Source organism: Arvicola amphibius, chromosome 4 (genome assembly GCF_903992535.2).
Source record: "Arvicola amphibius chromosome 4, mArvAmp1.2, whole genome shotgun sequence".
Classification (NCBI taxonomy): domain Eukaryota; kingdom Metazoa; phylum Chordata; class Mammalia; order Rodentia; family Cricetidae; genus Arvicola; species Arvicola amphibius.
In genome coordinates, this window is record NC_052050.1 from 121,317,575 (window position 1) to 121,325,734 (window position 8,160).

Here is an 8,160-nt window from a genome sequence, read left to right on the forward strand (position 1 = left end):
AAGGAAGAAGGAAGGAAAGAAAACCATGATACAAGGTAAAATGAATACCAAAACCACGTCTACTGATCACCTGTAGATGACCACATATCCCCTATTTCCACCCCTACCGGGCCCTGTTCCTACAAGGAAATAGTACCACATGCGCACTCCTCATCCCCACAAAGTATTTTTATGTAAATCCATACAAAAAAGCAGTTGCCCTGAATGCTCAATAAAACCAACTAATTGAACACAGTCTCTGTTTGCATAAACTGCAAACTCTGAATGAACAATAGGAATTGAAAATTTATGTTGCAGAAGAACCAATTTCAAGCTTAAAGTGTTTTTGTTATAAACTTTAAAATTTAAATATAAATAAACTCATTATCATCCCTTTTTATTCAAAGTTCTTTGCTGAATTCATTCTTCTTCTGTCTTGCAATTATTGAAGACCAATGTTTTTAAAGTTTCCTTCCACTGCTTTTGACTTTGGCATTTGGTATACTTCATTTAATCTAACTTCCACATGTACTCTGCTAGGAGTCACATTCTCTCAGGCCTAACTTTTCCTACCAGTGAAAGATTCCTTTTTATTTAACCTGACAGCTCCAATCATCAACAGTACCTAAAATCACAAAGAACATGAAAATGAACCTGCACTTAATGTAGCAAAAGGTCAGTTCAGTTTATAACAAGAATGTATATCCTCCAGTAATAAAGCAATCTTTAAAAGATGACAGAATAAATGCTTTGAAGTTGGAGAAGGGATGGGTCTCTTGTTAACTGTGATTGGTTTTTCTGAGCCCTCTGATTGGTGAAGGCTTGTTAGACGTGAAAAGCCCCCCCCCCCATTTTTTTCACAAAATCATATTGCAAATTTAGAAAACCTATTAGAAATTATTGCAAAGGCCCTGGCTAAGCAATTGTTTTTTTTTTTTTTTTTCCAACATTCTGTCAGCCAGGACATTTATGCACTAGGCATTGTGGCAAAAGCCTGTAATCCTATCACTCTAGGGCTAAAAGAGAATTCCTCATCCCAGAACACATAGAGTTCAAGAGCAACCTAGGCTATGTGAAACCCTGATCCAGAGAGACAGATAGACAGACAAGCAAGCAGAGAGACAGGCAGGCAGGCTGACAGAGGGATATTGTCCATCTATGATCTACTTTTAGTCAAAGGTGTGGCAAAGGGTAAAGGCTGGAAAAAGGTTCTTGCTCATTCATAAGTAAACATAACTAGTGTACCATAATGGTTGTAATGCTTTCCTCTGCGTACTTGCACAATGATACAATCAGCAGAAAAAGTGCAGATGGATTCTGAAAGGAAATAAAAGCATGAGTCTTGGAGCTGGAGAGATGGCTCAGAGCCTAAGAGCACTGGCTCTTCTTCCAGAAGTCCCGAGTTCAATTCCCAGCAACCACATGGTGGCTTACACCCATCTATAATGGCATCTGCAGGCACCCATGCAGATAGAGCACTTACATTTAAAACAAGCAGAAAAAAAAGAGCATGAGTCTTCACAGCCCAGACGGTTGGTGAAACCATTATTCTAAGGTAAATGTTGCAAAGGTTCACTTTTTTTTTATAAAAAGGAAAAACAAAACAAGAAACTGTTCTTGAGATGGCTGTCAGTAAACCACTTGCTGTACAGGCCTAAGGATCTGACTGTGAACCAGAGTACGCACATAAGCCAGTCACAGCAAAGTTCACTTGTAACCCAGGGAAGAGGGATCTGGACTCTGAGACAAACAACCTAGCCAAACCGATGAGCTCTGATTTCTGTGAGAAATAGCATTTCAAAAATAGTACAGGTTGAGTCAAAAGGACACTAAGGTGGACGTCTGTCCCCCATGAGTATTGGGCACGTACTGACAGACACTTATGCACACCCATATACACAACATCAGCACCATCTCATACCCTAAGACTAAAGACTGATACTATTCCTGGTTCAGTAACTTATGTCTTATGCTTATCATCCTTAATATAACACGGCAGCCATCTATGGGGATGAAGTGAAAAGCAAAATGACATCAGATTATGAGTCTAGAGCGCTGAAAAGGATGCACAAAGGTTCTCAGGGTGGTGAGGACCATTATTATTCACTGGTACTCTCAATGTTTAAGGAATAGCTGGTATCTAAAGGATGGCGGGATGTGCAGGGCAAGACCAGCACTGGCATGGAAAGAATCTGACATTCCCCACATGCCCATCCCCTTGTCCGCAAGACCCCAGTTGCAGCAGGGCCAAGCATCCAGGCTCCAAACAAGGTGACTATATCCCCAGCAAGTGCTACAGCCCCCAAATCTATCAATCCAAGCTTTCAAATCAGCGTAGGATTGGAACGAAGACTACAGACCTAAAGAGGAAGCACTGCAGTCAGAAACTGTCTGCTAAGTCAGTTTGTATTGAGTGACATGAAAAAAAAATGGTTATCGGGAAATCGTAGTTGAGAATAAATATAAAGAAGTGAAAGCCAAAGAAAGGTGAATTGAGCGTTTTGGATACAAATCCACATGTATACAGCATTGTCAGAATGCAGTTCAAGAACGGAGTCTTAGAGGGAGATTTCCGAGTGCTTCTGAGAAAACTCCAAGAAAACAAGAAGAGAGTCTTGTGACCTCAGTTTCTTCAAAAACATGGAATTTTTCTGGGAATATATTTTCCTGCTTCTCTCAGGTGTAGTGGAGAGGAGTGAGTTTATTTCAGATTATTTGCTACAAAGGGCTATTGTTCTTTTTCATATGCCTATATGGAAAACATGTTTTTGCCATGTGCAGCTTGGCTGTCATGTGTGGTTTGTCCTTGTGACTGTCCACATTACTCATGTAACTCCTAACCCTCAGAGTATAAATTGTCTGATGCTCTGTATAAAGTTGGCTACTGCATGAAACTTCAGTTTACCCGCTTTGGTCCCATTCTCCCAGGTCCCACCACCATTAGAGCAGTAAACACAGCATGGCAAAAACCAGAGAGAAGAGTGAGAAAAACACATTATTATACTTTGAGCTAAACCAAGCTGTATGACTCTATGTCTGTCCTTCGATAGTAGCTAATTCAGAAAAGCAGACAACAATCCAATCCTTCCCTTAGACAAACCTCTGCATTCCTCTGAAGAGGCATCTGTGAAGTCAAATTGAAGCCTCTAGTAGAAGTTGAGGTGGAATGAAGTAAGGAGAAGTTAACAGCACCTTATTAGTAATCTTAGAATGCTGGTATTGTGGAAGTGGGGAGCTCCTACCAAGAAGCTTATAGATAGGAGAACAGAGAAACACAGACAAGGTTCGAATTAAATGATGGCATAGCATCGCTGTATTAACTATCTCTTTTACTTGAATAAAATTATGTTTTTATGTGTTAAATACAAGCTAATATATTTTTTAACTTTTCACAGAGATTGTAGCAACAACTGTCACAACTTTATCACATGCCTTAAGTCCTACTGGCCAGAGACAGTCACATCCTTTAAACAGAGGCTCTCAACCTACGGGTGGCAATGCCTTTGGGGGTTGCATATCAGATATCTTGAAAAATAACAACAAAATTACAGTTATAATGTAGCAATGAAGTAATTTTATGGTTGGGGGCAATCATAACAGGAGGAACTGTATTAAAGAGGCTCAGTATTAGGAAGGTTGAGAACCACTGATGTAAGACCTTACTTTGAGTTTTATTTTGCTTTTCCAGATAAGTCTTATTCCTGCTAGTACCTTAAGTGATCTGTGGAATTACACTGCTACCCATGTTCTTCTATGAAATAGCCTAATTCTACAAGTGGAAAACAATATTGTCCTATGACTAAAATATTGAGGTCAGGGTTAATTTCTCCTGCTCCTTCAACTTTCACAGTAATCAATCCCCAGAATGATGGGTCCATCCTCTGGGGACAGCTCCTTCGTCATGTTCTTGTCTCTGCCCTGCTGGGGCTGTGCATGACTCTCCATCTGATGTATCTCTTTGACTTCTTAATTAGACACCCTCCATTAATCTTTATGACTTTTATCCAGTCTTAGGATTGATTTCAATGGTCTGCTTATTATTTGCTGAGATCATAACTAACCCTTCCCCCATGACTCACAGTGTTAAGTCAAAACCCTGTAGGCTGAGTGGTGAAACTAACCCAGCAGAACTCTGGCTCTCTGAACATACTGATACTCAGGAGAACTCACTGTTATCTATATAACACCCTGCTCCAAACTGCCTTATTTGCTTTCTCATGTCCCCATGCTATCCTGTACAACAAGTATAATTCTGGTGTTGATGAATTCATCTGTTAAAAATGGACAATCCAATTACAACCAAAGCTCTTCTCTAAGATCAAAGATTCTAGATCAAATAACCCCACAGATGAGTCTGTCCCAAACTTCAGAACATATACAATGCTAATTTCATAATTATAGATCATCATAATAGATAAATTTCATAGTAGATAAAAATTTCATATAATAGATAATAATGTACCTTGACTTTTTCATCTCAATGGTAAATTACTTTAAAAAAACAGAAAAGGGCCATGTCTTTCAAGATGACCTCTGCCTGACATATTTCACAAATTGAACAACTACGTGATGATCATGATAAAATCTAATGAACTTAATCATCCATATGCACCATGTAATACTTTTATTGAGAACAGAAATGACTTGGGATATTATTTCAAATCTGTAATCCTAACCAAAGCCCAGAGATTTACTTGGAATCAGGTTAAACGAGAAAACAAAGACCTCTAGGGAAATCTGGTGCAGGCATATATGGTACCTTGAACACTGTCATTGATTTAGTCGACAGAATAAATAATAAACTAAAGCACACAAAAGTATATAAACCTATTAAAAATTTATAAAATCTGATCTATTGTAAACCAAAGTAAGTAAAGACGTTCATATTTGCATATCTTTTTCCAAGAACAAATTAGGAAAACATGAAATTTGGGGGAGGAGAGTTTTGGAAGGATTTGGAATGGCAAAGTGGAGGAAGGATATGAGCAAAATACATTGTACACATGAATTAAAAAAAAAACTCAAAGAAAAAAATAAAAACATTGTATTTAAAAAGTTCGATAGCTACCCAGAAAGACAAATATGGTCAATGCCTTGCTCAGCTATTATTGGGGAATCTTCTCTCTGCAGCAGATAGGAGCAAATACAGAGACCCAAAGGCCACACATGCAGCGAGTGAGAGACCTTGGAACACGTGGCTATAACTGGGAGTCTCCATCAAATCCCTTCTCTCAGGGATCAGGGAACACTGCAGAAGAGGCAGAAAGATTGCAAGAACCAGAGGGAATGGAGGACTGACGGCAAGGCCCTCTGGTGGCCCCTAAATCAACAATGATCAAAATTCATATGAACTCACAGAGACTGAGGAATCATGTCATGGCTCTGTACCAGATGGAGTCTTAGACCTGAAAGGAGAAATGAACACATGGCCCCATCCCTAACCCAGAAAAAACAAACTACAATTAAGTGTAGGCTGCATGCCCAGCAGTGCATGGCTAACATAAAATAAATTCAGTGGCATCTTTGGAAGTCCATTGTCTCATAATGCCCTGTCAAGTCTTTCCCTTTTCTTTTCTTTCTTTTTATTTTATTTTGTTTCTTGTGCCTTCTGTTGGGCTCTTTCCCTTCTGTATGTTTGTTTGTTTATTTCTTTGGTTGGTTGGTTGGTTGGTTGGTTTTTGGGATTTGTTTGTTTGTTTATTTGTTTGGTTGGTTGGTTTTTCGAGACAAAGTTTCTCTATGTAGCCAGACTGTCCTGGATGTAACTCTTGTAGACCATACTGACCTCAAACTCACACAGATCCATCTGCCTCTGCCTCCAGAGTGATGAGATTAAAGATCTGTGTCACAACCAACAAACTCATTTTTGTTTTATATTTATATTATATTATATTTCAATTATTATCAGCTCATAAAAACCTTCTGTTTTTAAATACGAGACAAAAATGGAAGTGGAAGTAATTGGGAGGGGGGACTGCAATCAGCATATATTATGTAAGAAAAGAATATGTTTCCGATAAAGAAAAAAGTTTGATAGTTATAGTTTCTATGAGATAAGTCTTCCTTCTGGTTCACTTTTTGTCATAATCCAATGTCTTTCTTAAAACCAAATTTTCCAATTCCAACTCAACAGAGTATGCTCCATGCAGACTCGGAATGCAAATTATTAGCTACAGCAAACAGGTGCTTTTTCCAAGATCAACAATAGCCATTAGTTTGATAACAAGTCTGGAATATTTCTTTTTATGCCCACAGTATCCAGTTGCTTTAGTTTTCGAACACTGTCCTGTTTGCATTAACACCCTTCAGAGAGGGATTTAGGACTTTTCATTACATCATACAACCATGAAAAACAAACAGCCAAAAGGGGAACCTCCTTTCAATTATCTGCACAGCCTTGGGTGCCACAAGGAAGGTTGCACGTCGAGCTCTCTTCATAGTTTATTGGCTTTTCTGTATTTGTGAATTTAAAAAAGCGACATGGGTAGCTATGCATTCACAAAACTTTGTATGAGTTAATACTATGTATAATTGACACGTTGTTTTTATCTTGGGGTTTTAGGAAACTTACAACGGGTTTCCTTCAGGTTCTCCACTGCTTGAAGGGAACTGAGGTGCTTGGAAAGGCCACTAGGGAGAGACATGGAGTCTTTTACACCAGTGCTTGGCTCACTGTGTATACTGTGTGCTGTGTGCACAGCAAGGGCACAGGGGTTTCCTGAAAGCATCTGGAAAATAGGCTGTCAAGGTCCTCTTCACCCACTAGGGAACAGCTAAGTACACAGGGACACTGCCCTTGAAACTCAAAGACACAAAATAAAGTGTCCTCGTAGAGATAAAAAAAAAATTGTATTCCATAACAAATATCGGTGCTTGTTCACCATACAGAATTTAAGAGGTGATTAAATATAGAAAGAGACTTCTGCAAACAAAATACATAGAATTTCAGAGAGAAGGAGAAATTTAAGGCATGCAAATGACAATAGCCTTAAAAATTAAAAGTGCAGGAACTTTTTTTTTTTTTTATCTTGCAACTCTCTACCTTTCTGGAACACACACCTGAGCGCTCAGACATACATACACACATTTGTGCCCTGGTACAGTCACTCAGGACTGACTCAGTGATGACTGACTATTGTGTAAACTATTGGCTTATCAGAAATTGTTTCTCATTTTACTCAGGGCTAAACACTTCCCTAAGGTAAATCAAAGCCACTTATCAGAGGCAATGAAGATGTTGTCTGAGTAAGCCATACCTATAAAGGTTGAAAGTGAATGGGTCTGGCAAAACTGAAGGGCTCAAATTACAAGAAGCAGTATTAGGTTCAGATCTTGATTTTGGTGGTATTATGAGCAATAATTTTTCTCATCCCTACAGTGACACTAATAAGTTTATGTTGAGAGTTACGATTCTCATAATGAACTATAAATTCTGATATTTTTTTTTCTCAAATGTAAACACAATGGTAGCTGGCTATTTTAGAAAGTAGTCTTTAGTCGTGTCCATACCTAAGCGTATCTCAGACAAAACCCAGGGAGGGTGATTTGATCTCTGCACATTCCGTATGAGTTCCCCAATAAAGTCAGCTGAAAGTTAAGCGGAACACACCCCTTGCCTGTTTCCCACTTGCAGTCAGCTACAGTAAAAACACTTCAGTCTGCTCCCAGCCAGAGGGGCTTCGCGGTGCAAACTCCTTCAGGAGCTCAAAACTTTAAGATTTACAGATATTATTTAGAAGGTCACAGTGAGAAATACACAAGAAAAAGGTAAGTTAACTTCTTTTGAGAATCAGAATGTCTTCCAAAGTGCCTTAACATGTTTAGGAAAGGGACAAAAAAAAAAAAAAAAAAAAAAAAAAAAAAAAAAAAAAAACCGACACATTGACTCTTCAGTGTTTACTATATCATAGCCAGAGTTTAGAAACGCAGTTGATAAGGCTAGGGAAAAGTCTCTCTCGACAATGATCTAATAGATTCCAATCTCTGTTACATCTTAGATTTGAGCAAGTTCAAGTTAACCCTAAAATCTAAAACCGCCAAGAATAGTTAGTAAATTTACTTCCACTTTTTCCAAAGTAGTTCCCAGAGCCCAGGGCTCCCGCTATAAACACTACAGGGCCAGAGAGCTAAGCTGTCTAATCACACATCACAGAAGCTCTTTGGAGTCCAAAGAACCAGCCA

General features: G+C 38.7%; 1 protein-coding gene across 1 annotated transcript in view; it reads right to left on the minus strand.

Annotated features, from left to right (window-relative positions):
- The window catches only part of Vegfc (vascular endothelial growth factor C), a 105,770-nt gene that overhangs the window by 96,526 nt on the left and 1,084 nt on the right, over positions 1 to 8,160 (minus strand). The gene's annotated exons all lie outside the window — the stretch shown is intronic.